Genomic DNA, 13,720 nt, shown 5'->3' on the forward strand with positions numbered 1-13,720 from the left:
ACAAACACACAATTCACTGAAATAAAAATTAAAATGACAGACAGAATAAAATACTATGCACAGAACAGAGCATAAGAAACTGCACTGTAAGAAACTGTATTGCACAACACTGCATAAAATTTTCTGCAAGAAAAACTTTAATAGCAACACAATATTTGCACAAGAATTATTGCAAAATGAGTCTGTGTGCAATAATTAAAATTATAACACACAAGAAAAGAAATATATCAAGGAATGAACACTTTAACTCTTAACTGCACTTAAACAACAAGCAAAAGAACAATTTACTTTAAAAGGAGAACTTAAAAATTGCACTAAGAGTGAATTTGTTCAATAAAATATGAAAAATAATAGGTGCTAAAACACACAACAAAAAGAAATACAACACTTACAGTGATGCAGAGCACAAAACATCAACATAAACTCAGTACTAGAATTTTCTTGCAATGAAACTTGATGTTTTTAAAAAAATTTTGTAAACAGATTTCTTGCTGGAGCTTTAAAAATGGCACTATTGTCTGTGGAAATAAGACAAATTAAACACTGGCTGAATAAAGGAATATGAACACAAGAATGTTCAACACACAGGGAACAAACAAAAATACACAATTGCTAGGAAGAAAAAAAAATAACAGACAACACTGAGTTGTGATGCAGAATATGAGGTGAAAAATTTACTGAGTTAATTCACTGGAATTCTGAAGTTTAAACACAAGTTCTATACTGCTCATATGTTGCACACACAACAAAGGAAACACTAAGTACTTACTTCAAGTGTGTATAAAAAGAAACACAACACAACAGATATAAAATAATGCACGAAAATTAACACTGAATTAAGGAGATTAAAAGAAATTTATGCAATCAGTACATGATAAACACTGAGTCTGATCAAGAGTCACTGAATGTCACTAAGAGAAAAATTCACTGGGAACACAAAAGAAATGTCTCAACACTCGCAAATGTCTCTAAAAAAAAAAATATTATAGCTGTAACACTTGAAAAAATGAGATTGATGGATTGTTTATATCGTCTTGCTGCTGTCCTCTGCACAGATGATCGTAGAATTGCGCTTAAATCGGCGAGAGACAACACATAGGAGGCTTTTAAAGATGGCGCGCCACTCTCTAGCTCTTGACCCCCTATGTGGTCCTTAAAATATGGTGCTACAACCCTTAGCAGAGCACCAAAACACTGATGAGGTAGGTGAGTTGTAATGGCCGACTGTAGTTGGGTTTGTGGGTAATGGCTGAGCGAGGCGTCTGGGACCGGCAATGGTGCGACACACGTGATCGTGAGTGGCTGGGCTTATGGGTTGAACGTCGTAAGCCTCACTGAGAAAACCCACACTGCCGCGAAGATAATTCTAAGCCGGCTGGCTTAGGAGAAACCCACGAAATACTACAACACCACAAGGATGAGAAGGAGCACTCAGAATGCTTGGAACTAGAATCACAAGCGATGAAGACTAGTCACGTGGCTTGCTTGAGTACTGGGGTAAGACACCTGGGTTAGTTGCTAGCTGGCTTATCTTAACCCTTCACACAGAATAGCTTGATAACTTCACACGATGAGCACAGCAGGGGTGGAAGCTGGCTTGGCAGGCAAAATAATTGGATGGAGTAGGCTAGGCTGGACTGGACTCGGGTGTTCTGACTCCCCCACCACAGACTGGAAGCTGGCTTATTTTGCAAACTCGGGTCAACCCCTCGGGAGTAATGCAAAAAAGCAGGAAACACTAATACAAAGAGACTGACCAGTGAATAATGTAGAAGCTGGTAGAGTAGCTGGCTTGAGGTAGCTGGATGGGGTGAACCTCGGTAGTCGATAGGCCTACTGGTCACACGAAATGGCCGTCTTGCTGGTCGACAATTTTATCTCCAGAAATCGCTGTAATCGTCAGAATTACAGGCTCACCGCTGTCACCATTTATCGTAAGGGTTCTTGAATGGAGATATCACAGGTTGAAAGTAGACACACTTGTAGGATGGTAGATATATTGTCAGACTGAGATGAGAGATGGAGCCCGGTGCCAAGCCTGTTCACGTCTTGTAGGTCTGCCGCCGAGTGAGGGCGGGACAAAGGGATCACTGCCCATGTGTATGCCCATGACGTCACTCCAAGCCAAAGGCCTACGAGGGATCTCGTGTCTAAAGCACATGGAGGATACTAATATGCTATGCTATATAATACAGGGAATACAGGGATCAGCAACTATGCTGACATACCTTGTTGTCTTCACTCCCAGTCCCTTGTTGTTTGCACTCCCCGTCCCTGGTTGTCTGCACTCCCCGTCCCTTGTTGTCTTCACTCCCCGCCCCTTGTTGTTTGCACTCCCCGTACCTTGTTGTCTGCACTCCCGGTACCTTGTCGTCTGCACTCCCCGTACCTTGTCGTCTGCACTCCCCGTCCCTTGTTGTCTGCACTCCCCGTACCTTGTTGTCTGCACTCCCGTCCCTTGTTGTCTGCACTCCTCGTACCTTGTTGTCTGCACTCCCCGTACCTTGTTGTCTGCACTCCCTGTCCCTTGGTGTCTGCACTCCCCGTGCCTTGTTGTCTGCACTCCCCGTTCCTTGTTGCCTGCACTCCCCGTCCCTTGTTGCCTGCACTCCCCGTACCTTGTTGTCTGCACTCCCCGTCCCTTGTTGTCTGCACTCCCCGTTCCTTGTCTGCACTCCCCGTCCCTTGTCTGCACTCCCCGTCCCTTGTTGCCTAAACTCCCCGTCCCTTGTTGTCTGCACTCCCCGTCCGTTGTTGCCTGCACTCCCCGCCCCTTGTTGTCTGTACTCCCCGTCTCTTGTTGCCTGCACTCCCCGTCCTTTGTCTGCACTCCCGTCCCTTGTTGTCTGCACTCCCCGTCCCTTGTTGTCTGCACTCCCTGTCCCTTGTTGTCTGCACTCCCCGTCCCTCGTTGTCTGCACTCACCGTCCCTTGTTGCCTGCACTCCCTGTCACTTGTTTGCACTCCCAGTCCCTTGTTGTCTGCACTCCCCGTCCCTTGTTGTCTGCACTCCCCGTTCCTTGTTGTCTGCACTCCCAGTCCCTTGTTGTCTGCACTCCCCGTCCCTTGTTGTCTGCACTCCCCGTCCCTTGTTGTCTGCACTCCCCGTCCCTTGTTGCCTGCGCTTCCCTATCCCTTGTTGCCTGCACTCCCCATCCCTTGTTGCCTGCACTCCCCGTCCCTTGTTGCCTGCACTCCCCGTCCCTTGTTGTCTGCACTCCACGTCCCTTGTTGTCTGCACTCCCGGTCCCTTGTTGTCTGCACTCCCCGTACCTTGTCGACTGCACTCCCCGTCCCTTGTTGTCTGCACTCCCCGTACCTTGTTGTCTGCACTCCCCGTACCTTGTTGTCTTCACTCCCAGTCCCTTGTTGTTTGCACTCCCCGTCCCTTGTTGTCTGCACTCCCCGTCCCTTGTTGTCTTCACTCCCCGCCCCTTGTTGTCCGCACTCCCCGTACCTTGTTGTCTGCACTCCCGGTACCTTGTCGTCTGCACTCCCCGTACCTTGTCGTCTGCACTCCCCGTCCCTTGTTGTCTGCACTCCCCGTACCTTGTTGTCTGCACTCCCGTCCCTTGTTGTCTGCACTCCTCGTACCTTGTTGTCTGCACTCCCCGTACCTTGTTGTCTGCACTCCCCGTCCCTTGTTGTTTGCACTCCCCGTCCCTTGTTGTCTGCACTCCCCGTACCTTGTTGTCTGCACTCCCCGTACCTTGTTGTCTGCACTCCCCGTCCCTTGTTGTCTGCACTCCCCGTCCCTTGTTGTCTGCACTCCCCGTACCTTGTTGTCTGCACTTCCCGTACCTTGTTGTCTGCACTCCCCGTACCTTGTTGTCTGCATTCCCCATCCCTTGTCGCCTGCACTCCTCGTACCTTGTCGTCTGCACTTCCCGTCCCTTGTTGTCTGCACTCCCCGTCCCTTGTTGTCTGCACTCCCCGTCCCTTGTTATCTGCACTCCCCGTCCCTTGTTGCCTGCACTCCCCGTCCCTTGTTGTCTGCACTCCCCGTCCCTTGTTATCTGCACTCCCCGTCCCTTGTTATCTGCACTCCCCGTCCCTTGTTGTCTGCACTCCCCGTCCCTTGTTGTCTGCACTCCCCGTCCCTTGTTGTCTGCACTCCCCGTACCTTGTTGTCTGCACTTCCCGTACCTTGTTGTCTGCACTCCCCGTCCCTTGTTGTCTGCATTCCCCATCCCTTGTCGCCTGCACTCCTCGTACCTTGTCGTCTGCACTTCCCGTCCCTTGTTGTCTGCACTCCCCGTCCCTTGTTGTCTGCACTCCCCGTCCCTTGTTATCTGCACTCCCCGTCCCTTGTTGTCTGCACTCCCCGTCCCTTGTTGTCTGCACTCCCCGTCCCTTGTTATCTGCACTCCCCGTCCCTTGTTGCCTGCACTCCCCGTCCCTTGTTGTCTGCACTCCCCGTCCCTTGTTATCTGCACTCCCCGTCCCTTGTTATCTGCACTCCCCGTCCCTTGTTGTCTGCACTCCCCGTCCCTTGTTGTCTGCACTCCCCGTCCCTTGTTATCTGCACTCCCCGTCCCTTGTTGTCTGCACTCCCCGTCCCTTGTTGTCTGCATTCCCCGTCCCTTGTTATCTGCACTCCCCGTCCCTTGTTATCTGCACTCCCCGTCCCTTGTTGTCTGCACTCCCCGTCCCTTGTTGTCTGCATTCCCCGTCCCTTGTTATCTGCACTCCCCGTCCCTTGTTGTCTGCACTCCCCGTCCCTTGTTGTCTGCACTCCCCGTCCCTTGTTGTCTGCACTCCCCGTCCCTTGTTGCCTGCACTCCCTGTCCCTTGTTGTCTGCACTCCCTGTCCCTTGTTGTCTGCACTCCCCGTCCCTTGTTGTCTGCACTCCCTGTGCCTTGTTGTCTGCACTCCCCGTTCCTTGTCTGCACTCCCCGTCAATTGTTGCCTGCGCTTCCCGTCCCTTGTTGACTGCACTCCCCATCCCTTGTTGCCTGCACTCCCCGTCCCTTGTTGTCTGCACTCCCCGTCCCTTGTCTGCACTCCCCGTACCTTGTCGTCTGAACTCCCCGTACCTTGTTGTACTCCCCGTCCCTTGTTGTCTGCACTCCCCGTACGTTGTTGTCTGCACTCCCCGTACCTTGTCGTCTGAACTGCCCGTACCTTATTGTACTCCCCGTCCCTTGTTGTCTGCACTCCCCGTACGTTGTCGTCTGCACTCCCGTACGTTGTTGTCTGCACTCCCCGTACGTTGTTGTCTACACTCCCCGTCCCTTGTTGTCTGCACTCCCCGTACCTTGTTGTCTGCACTCCCCGTACCTTGGTGTCTGCACTCCCCGTCCCTTGTTGTCTGCACTCCCCGTACCTTGTTGCCTGCACTCCCCGTACCTTGTTGTCTGCACTCCCCATCCCTTGTTGTCTGCACTCTTCGTACCTTGTTGTCTGCACTCCCCGTACCTTGTTGTCTGCACTCCCCGTCCCTTGTTGTCTGCACTCCCCGTACCTTCTTGTCTGCACTCCCCGTACCTTCTTGTCTGCACTCCCCGTACCTTGTTGTCTGCACTCCCCGTCCCTTGTTGTTTGCACTCCCCATCCCTTGTTGTCTGCACTCTTCGTACCTTGTTGTCTGCACTCCCTGTAACTTGTTGTCTGCACTCCCCGTCCCTTGTTGTCTGCACTCCCCGTCCCTTGTTGTCCGCACTCCCCGTACCTTGTTGCATGCACTCCCCGTACCTTCTTGTCTGCACTCCCCGTACCTTCTTGTCTGCACTCCCCGTACCTTCTTGTCTGCACTCCCCGTACCTTCTTTTCTGCACTCCCCGTACCTTCTTGTCTGCACTCCCCGTACCTTGTTGCCTGCACTCCCCGTACCTTCTTGTCTGCACTCCCCGTACCTTCTTGTCTGCACTCCCCGTACCTTCTTGTCTGCACTCCCCGTACCTTCTTGTCTGCACTCCCCGTACCTTCTTGTCTGCACTCCCCGTACCTTGTTGCCTGCACTCCCCGTACCTTCTTGTCTGCACTCCTCGTACCTTCTTGTCTGCACTCCCCGTACCTTCTTGTCTGCACTCCCCGTACCTTCTTGTCTGCACTCCCCGTACCTTCTTGTCTGCACTCCCCGTACCTTCTTGTCTGCACTCCCCGTACCTTCTTGTCTGCACTCGTACCTTCTTGTCTGCACTCCCCGTACCCGTCTACTCCCCCTTGTTGCCTGCACTCCCCGTACCTTCTTGTCTGCACTCCCCGTACCTTCTTGACTGCACTCCCCGTACCTTGTTGTCTGCACTCCCCGTACCTTCTTGTCTGCACTCCCCGTACCTTCTTGTCTGCACTCCCCGTACCTTGTTGTCTTCACTCCCCGTACCTTCTTGTCTGCACTCCCCGTACCTTCTTGTCTGCACTCCCCGTACCTTGTTGCCTGCACTCCCCGTACCTTCTTGTCTGCACTCCCCGTACCTTCTTGTCTGCACTCCCCGTACCTTGTTGTCTTCACTCCCCGTACCTTCTTGTCTGCACTCCCCGTACCTTCTTGTCTGCACTCCCCGTACCTTGTTGCCTGCACTCCCCGTACCTTCTTGTCTGCACTCCCCGTACCTTCTTGTCTGCACTCCCCGTACCTTGTTGTCTTCACTCCCCGTACCTTCTTGTCTGCACTCCCCGTACCTTCTTGTCTGCACTCCCCGTACCTTGTTGCCTGCACTCCCCGTACCTTCTTGTCTGCACTCCCCGTACCTTCTTGTCTGCACTCCCCGTACCTTGTTGTCTTCACTCCCCGTACCTTCTTGTCTGCACTCCCCGTACCTTGTTGTCTTCACTCCCCGTACCTTCTTGTCTGCACTCCCCGTACCTTGTTGTCTTCACTCCCCGTACCTTCTTGTCTGCACTCCCCGTACCTTCTTGTCTGCACTCCCCGTACCTTGTTGTCTTCACTCCCCGTACCTTCTTGCCTGCACTCCCCGTACCTTGTTGTCTTCACTCCCCGTACCTTCTTGCCTGCACTCCCCGTACCTTGTTGTCTTCACTCCCCGTACCTTCTTGCCTGCACTCCCCGTACCTTCTTGTCTGCACTCCCCGTACCTTGTTGTCTTCACTCCCCGTACCTTCTTGTCTGCACTCCCCGTACCTTGTTGTCTTCACTCCCCGTACCTTCTTGTCTGCACTCCCCGTACCTTCTTGTCTGCACTCCCCGTACCTTGTTGTCTTCACTCCCCGTACCTTCTTGCCTGCACTCCCCGTACCTTGTTGTCTTCACTCCCCGTACCTTCTTGCCTGCACTCCCCGTACCTTGTTGTCTTCACTCCCCGTACCTTCTTGCCTGCACTCCCCGTACCTTCTTGTCTGCACTCCCCGTACCTTGTTGTCTTCACTCCCCGTACCTTCTTGTCTGCACTCCCCGTACCTTGTTGTCTTCACTCCCCGTACCTTCTTGTCTTCACTCCCCGTACCTTCTTGCCTGCACTCCCCGTACCTTCTTGCCTGCACTCCCCGTACCTTGTTGTCTTCACTCCCCGTACCTTCTTGCCTGCACTCCCCGTACCTTGTTGCCTGCACTCCCCGTACCTTCTTGCCTGCACTCCCCGTACCTTCTTGCCTGCACTCCCCGTACCTTGTTGTCTTCACTCCCCGTACCTTCTTGCCTGCACTCCCCGTACCTTTTAAGTATCCATGTTTCGTTGTCAGAGTTGACGTTTATGTGGGTCTTTGTACAATAAAACAAAAATTGCCTTAAGGTGTCCCGTAGCTCGATCGCTAGAGCACTCAACTTACACACTAAGGACCGGGGGTTGATCCTCGGTACGGGTGGAAACATTAGGACGTGTTTCCTTAAGACACTTGCTGTCCATGTTCACCCATCAGTAAAATAGGTACCTAAGTGTTAGTCGACTGGTGTGGGTCGCATCCTGAGACAAAATTGACCTAATTTACCCGAAATACTCAGCATAACAAGCGGCTTTCTATATAGTAGTATGTCATTGATCTGTATACTTTGTACGTATACATGTAGAAATAAAGATTATTATTATTATTATTATTACTATTATTATTGTTATTATTATTATTATCTGCAAGGGAATTTTTTGAAGACATTGATATCTCTGAATCTGAAGTTGGGACCATTTTTTTATTCATCCTGATACGGAAAGAAAATGGAATAGTTAATAGTAGGTGTGCCACCTCGGTGTGTGGTATTTGCACCTCGTGGAGGCCTTCAACTGGCTTTCAGAGCAATATGTATTCAGACATTGCTTGTCATATATCGATGTATAACATATTTTAGGGTGAAAAAGACAAAGTTGCGGAGAGTAGAACGACATCTTTGGTCAGTTCACGCCGTTTTTTTTTCTTTTTGAGTGATCAGATCTGTACATCTGATACGTATTTTTTCAGACATTTCGTGTTGACAGATTCCCCAAGTATAGAATTTACATATTTCGGGTCTCCAATGGCTGGGATTTGTGGGGAACTGGGTTACTAACTAATGTGTTTTTTTTTTTTCTCTAGCTTAGTGGATTTTAATACGAAAACATATATTAATTTGAGTAGTAATTTTGAAATTTCATAAAAATGCTAGAAAGTCTTTCAAAAAAGGTGAAAAAATATCAAAATTTCTCAGTACTCGACCTATACCACCTCAATTACTGGGAGCACTTGAGGTTCCTAAACCTGTATTCCCTGGAACGCAGGAGGGAGAGATACATGATTATATACACCTGGAAAATCCTAGAGGGACTAGTACCGAACTTGCACACGAAAATCACTCACTACGAAAGCAAAAGACTTGGCAGACGATGCACCATCCCCCCAATGAAAAGCAGGGGTGTCACTAGCACGTTAAGAGACCATACAATAAGTGTCAGGGGCCCGAGACTGTTCAACTGCCTCCCAGCACACATAAGGGGGATTACCAACAGACCCCTGGCAGTCTTCAAGCTGGCACTGGACAAGCACCTAAAGTCAGTTCCGGATCAGCCGGGCTGTGGCTCGTACGTTGGTTTGCGTGCAGCCAGCAGCAACAGCCTGGTTGATCAGGCTCTGATCCACCAGGAGGCCTGGTCACAGACCGGGCCGCGGGGGCGTTGACCCCCGGAACTCTCTCCAGGTAAACTCCAGGTAATACCAACACCGTCTTCAGAAACACCAGAACCAGCACCAGGACTGACCGAAATGTCACTTCACATTTCTATAACTGTAGCAGCACCGTCTTCAGAAACAGCAAGAGAACCAACTGAAGCAATATTAATTGTAGCATCACTAGCCTCAAAAAATTAATAACCAAACCTGCTGAAGCACTATGTGGCATCACTGTGTTTGCCCCACCTGTGGTGATCTCCACCTGTGTTTGCCCCACCTGTGGTGATCTCCACCTGTGTTTGCCCCACCTGTGGTGATCTCCACCTGTGTTTGCCCCACCTGTGGTGATCTCCACCTGTGTTTGCCCCACCTGTGGTGATCTCCACCTGTGTTTGCCCCACCTGTGGTGATCTCCACCTGTGTTTGCCCCACCTGTGGTGATCTCCACCTGTGTTTGCCCCAGCTGTGGTGATCTCCATCTGTGTTTGCCCCACCTGTGGTGATCTCCACCTGTGTTTGCCCCACCTGTGGTGATCTCCACCTGTGTTTGCCCCACCTGTGGTGATCTCCACCTGTGTTTGCCCCACCTGTGGTGATCTCCACCTGTGTTTGCCCCACCTGTGGTGATCTCCACCTGTGTTTGCCCCACCTGTGGTGATCTCCACCTGTGTTTGCCCCACCTGTGGTGATCTCCGCCTGTGTTTGCCCCACCTGTGGTGATCTCCACCTGTGTTTGCCCCAGCTGTGGTGATCTCCACCTGTGTTTGCCCCACCTGTGGTGATCTCCACCTGTGTTTGCCCCACCTGTGGTGATCTCCACCTGTGTTTGCCCCACCTGTGGTGATCTCCACCTGTGTTTGCCCCACCTGTGGTGATCTCCACCTGTGTTTGCCCCAGCTGTGGTGATCTCCACCTGTGTTTGCCCCAGCTGTGGTGATCTCCACCTGTGTTTGCCCCACCTGTGGTGATCTCCACCTGTGTTTGCCCCACCTGTGGTGATCTCCACCTGTGTTTGCCCCACCTGTGGTGATCTCCACCTGTGTTTGCCCCACCTGTGGTGATCTCCACTTGTGTTTTCCCCACCTGTGGTGATCTCCATCTGTGTTTGCCCCACCTATGGTGATCTCCACCTGTGTTTGCCCCACCTGTGGTGATCTCCACCTGTGTTTCTCCCTCATATGAGTTTCTCTGCATTTGTATTTGTGGCCCACCTGTTTGGTATTACTTATCTGGTTTCATTTCTACTTGTCTTACACTGCAAGTGATCGCCAGTGTTGTTCTGCCTCTGTGCACCAGCAGTAACTTCAGCGTACTCCTTCGCTTCTCCATATCTTACACACATATGGTAGTCCATGAATATTATACCATATACCAAAGAGATGATGAATCAGACACATGTGCAACATCTGCAAGTCTTCAGGATTACGGTGCTCTTCACTAACGCCAAGGCTGAGGGAATGATTCCCTCATCTTTTGTATAAAGTTCAACAGTCTTCACGTTAAGTCCGTGTATTGTGCTGATAAAACTACTGATTGGCGAAACGTATACAAATATAGATACCTAGATGTTCCACACGTATCTAAAATTTTTCACACATCTAGTAACTTTCCAGGAAGAATGCTGGTGTCTGTCTGTTGCTGGAATTTACTACGTATGAAATACTGATCCACTGTTTCCTGTCTTTCATGTAGATCCAAAAGCAAGTCTTCTGTTTACTGTCATTGTTTGAGGAAGAGACGATGACATCCCACAATGTCATGACATTTCTCATGGCTCAGAGAGCAACGCTCGTCCCCTCAGCTTACTCACTCTTACTCTCTAGACACGTTTTAATCGTGAATGATATTTTTTTTTAATTTTTACTGCATCTCGTAAAAATAATTTAAATGGCAGTTACGATGGATAGTACATTTATTGTGGCTCCTGGAGACTGTCTGCAGCACTGGGAGACAGACGTCTTGAGACTCCTGACGTCTCAGAGCTATGAGCGCTAAACGCTGACGCTAATATATGTATATATATATATATATATATATATATATATATATATATATATATATATATATATATATATATATATATATATATATATATATATATATATATATATTTGTAGATGGATGGTTCAGAGAACCGACATGTTGATAAATTAGACACATGTGCAACTCTTGGGTATCTTTATTGAGGAAACGTTTCGCCACACATTGGCTTCATCAGTCCATACATAGGAGAAACTTGAAGAACAGGAGGAGAATGAGGTAATCAGTCCCTCAACCTTGAGTAGATTGATGGACTGAACACATCGACTCAAGGTTGAGGGACTGATTACCTCATTCTCCTCCTGTTCTTCAAGTTTCTCCTATGTATGGACTGATGAAGCCAATATGTGGCGAAACGTTTCCTCAATAAAGATACCCAAGAGTTGCACATGTGTCTTATTTATCATATATATATATATATATATATATATATATATATATATATATATATATATATATATATATATATATATATATATATATATATATATATATATATATATATATATATATATTCAGTAGTTTCTTATACCTGATACGCAGTGTACTCCAACACTAGTATACCGCAGCAGTTGTGTATGCGCAAGCGTGGGAACGCCATGAGAGTCCTGCAGTGCAGACAGGTCAACGCTCTCTTCAGATTGCATGATATCATGCAGCAGCGCTCAGTTCGTGGTCTGATGATGTGATGATATCATTCTTAACAACGCCTTAGAGCTGCTCAACATGATTCAGTCATCACACACAGCTGGTAATCGTGATTCAGGCATCACACACAGAGCTGCTCATCGTGATTCAGTCATCACCCACAGCTGATCATCGTGATTCAGTCATCACACACAGCTGGTCACCATGATTCAGTCATCACACAGCTGGTCACCATGATTCAGTCATCACACACAGCTGGTCACCATGATTTAGTCATCACACACAGCTGATCATCGTGATTCAGTCATCACACACAACTGGTCATCATGATTCAGTCATCACACACAGCTGGTCATCATGATTCAGTCATCACACTCAGCTGGTCATCATGATTCAGTCATCACACACAGCTGGTCATCATGACTGAGTCATCACACACAGCTGGTCATCATGATTCAGTCATCACACACAGCTGGTCACCATGCTTCAGTCATCACACACAGCTGGTCATCATGACTCAGTCATCACACACAGCTGGTCACCATGATTCAATCATCACACACAGCTGGTCATCATGATTCAGTCATCACACACAGCTGGTCATCATGATTCAGTCATCACACACAGCTGGTGATCATGATTCAGTCATCACACACAGCTGGTCACCATGATTCAGTCATCACACACAGCTGCTTACCGTGATTCAGTCATCACACACAGCTGGTCACCATGATTCAGTCATCACACACAGCTGCTTACCATGATTCAGTCATCACACACAGCTGGTCACCATGATTCAGTCATCACACACAGCTGCTTACCGTGATTCAGTCATCACACACAGCTGGTCACCATGATTCAGTCATCACACACAGCTGGTCACCATGATTCAGTCATCACACACAGCTGCTTACCGTGATTCAGTCATCACACACAGCTGCTTACCATGATTCAGTCATCACACACAGCTGGTCACCATGATTCAGTCATCACACACAGCTGCTTACCGTGATTCAGTCATCACACACAGCTGCTTACCATGATTCAGTCATCACACACAGCTGGTCATCATGATTGAGTCATCACACACAGCTGGTCATCATGATTGAGTCATCACACACAGCTGGTCATCATGACTGAGTCATCACACACAGCTGGTCATCATGATTCAGTCATCACACACAGCTGGTCACCATGATTCAGTCATCACACTCAGCTGGTCACCATGATTCAGTCATCACACACAGCTGGTCATCATGATTCAGTCATCACACACAGCTGGTCACCATCATGTTGATGGTGTGAGGCGAAAAGTAGCAAGAAAGACACCGTTTACCCTCATGCTTTTATTACGACGTTTCACCCGGGGAGCAACAAAATAAGGCAATGGAGGAAACGTTGTAATGGAGGTTTCACTGCAGTATTCTTCCGGCTCATTGACAGCAGCTAGGGACAAGAGCTGTGCTCTGACGCCGGGTCGCAGTTGGTGGCCTTAGCTAACGTCACTAAGCTTACCGTTAGTAGCCAGTTAGGTCTCCGCAGAAACTACCTCGTGGAAACGTTTCGCCAACCAGTGGCTTCCTCAGTCCAATGCAGAGGAGAGTGATTGAAGATCAGAAGGGGTTCGAGGGAATCAGTCCCTCAGCTCGGGGTCGATTTGAACAGTCAGTTTTTTTTTTTTAATACAATTTTTGTATCAAAAATTTTTCAAACTTTCACCGGGTAAATTTTTAAAAATTTCCCTCAGCGTTCTAGGAAATATTAATTTTTATCTGGAGTCTAAAGCAAACATTATATATTAGGCTGAATTTCCAATATATATTAATCTTTGGATTGTTGTAATAATAATGATGATGATCATAATAATAATAATAACAATAATAATAATAATAATAATAATAATAATAATAATAATAATAATAATAATAATGATAATAATGATAATAATAATAATAATAATAATAATAATAATAATAATGATAATAATGATAATAATAA

The 13,720-nt window shown here is 48.4% G+C and overlaps 1 long non-coding RNA gene across 1 annotated transcript; it reads right to left on the reverse strand.

Moving 5' to 3' along the window:
- Positions 1-200: 200 nt before the first annotated feature.
- On the reverse strand, positions 201-2,221 carry LOC138852647 (uncharacterized). Its single transcript, XR_011391970.1, has 2 exons — positions 1,188-2,221; positions 201-518 (listed from the first exon to the last, which is right to left on the reverse strand). It is a non-coding gene; the product is annotated as an uncharacterized lncRNA (long non-coding RNA).
- Positions 2,222-13,720: the final 11,499 nt, after the last annotated feature.

Source organism: Cherax quadricarinatus, chromosome 13 (assembly GCF_038502225.1).
Source record: "Cherax quadricarinatus isolate ZL_2023a chromosome 13, ASM3850222v1, whole genome shotgun sequence".
NCBI classification, from domain to species: domain Eukaryota; kingdom Metazoa; phylum Arthropoda; class Malacostraca; order Decapoda; family Parastacidae; genus Cherax; species Cherax quadricarinatus.